The sequence below is a fragment of the Pelodiscus sinensis genome, chromosome 1 (assembly GCF_052426305.1).
Source record: "Pelodiscus sinensis isolate ZL-2025 chromosome 1, ASM5242630v1, whole genome shotgun sequence".
In the NCBI taxonomy this organism is placed as follows: domain Eukaryota; kingdom Metazoa; phylum Chordata; order Testudines; family Trionychidae; genus Pelodiscus; species Pelodiscus sinensis.
Window position 1 is genome coordinate 263979240 of NC_143052.1, and position 1431 is coordinate 263980670.

The window sequence follows — 1431 nt, forward strand, 5'->3', positions numbered from 1 at the left end:
TTGATTTATTTATATATACATTAAAATTTCAAGGGGGAGGAAACCTTGATAAAGGAATGGACTGACTGAAATTTGACCAGAGAATGTGAATTCAGGGAATTCCAAAGAACAAGTATACTAATAAAAGGTGGCTGAGATATATAGTTGTTTTCATTTAAAAGGTTTATAATTCACAAAATATGGATCCAAAAGAATGAAGTAGACTGGGTGATATATAATTTGTAAAATACTCAGAGCGAGACTGGAAATACTCCATATAGAAGATTAACATTTTCAGTTTCAGCACTTGTAAAAAGCAGATGTCTTGGATTTCCAGGTACTACATGCTGAAGCAGAGAAACAAGGTAATGGCAAAGAAAGCAGATGAATTGTACTTCAGAAAAATCTATCTAAATCTGAGTGCTGGGAGTCTCTTTTAATTAAGTATTTTCTCTCTTTATATGCCAGCTCTTTCTCTGGAAGGCATTAGTAAGGTTTTAGGAATTCCAGATAGTAACACAGGTAGACTTCTAGAAGTCCTAATAACAAACAAGGCAAATTAGGGAAAGTTTCTGACATGTTAGCATCTTCTACAAAGGCAACAATTAAATACAGTTGGTCAAAGAAGATGAAAGGGACAAGCATAATTAAAGGTGCAGCCATCATTCTAATCAATTTAGATGTAAGAACACCAGCCAATGCTTCCACATCACAGGTCACAATAATATACTGGTGGTTGATCTAAACTCTGAAGGCCATTTGTGAGATAGAAAAGGACATTCTCTGTTTTCTTGCAGTACAAGAGATTTTTATCCTGTGCAGCCATAGGCTACGTCTAGACTGCATCCCTCTGTCGTCAGAGAGATGTAGATTAGGCATGTCAAAATTGCTAATGAAGCAGGGATTTAAATATCCCACACTTCATTAGAATAAACATGGCCACCGCTCAAAAAATGAGGTTTACAGAATCTGCCAAAAAAGGGTTTATTTTTTGACAGATCCATGTCTAGACTGCCATTTTTTTTAAAAAAAGCTCCATTTCAAAAAAAAGTGGTGGCTATGTTTATGCTAATGAAGCATGGGATATTTAAATCCCTGCTTCATTAGCAATTTCGATGTGCCTAATCTACATATCTGTCGACAGAGAGGTGTAGTCTAGACACAGCCTCTAGCCTCTTGACAAAATGAATGTAAAAGTCTCAGGGTACGTCTACACTACAGCGCTAGTTCGAACTAACTTAGTTCGAATTAGTTAATTCGAACTAAGCTAGTTCGAACTAACGCGTCTAGAACTAAAAACTAGTTCGAACTAGCGTTTTGCTAGTTCGAACTAGTAAGTCCACATTGAGTGGACTCTGAACAGGGCTTAAGGATGGCCGGAAGCAGTGCCGGCAGGGCATAAAAGGAGGACTTAGAGCATGGAGATGCTGTCTCAGGCTAGCCGAGGGCTGC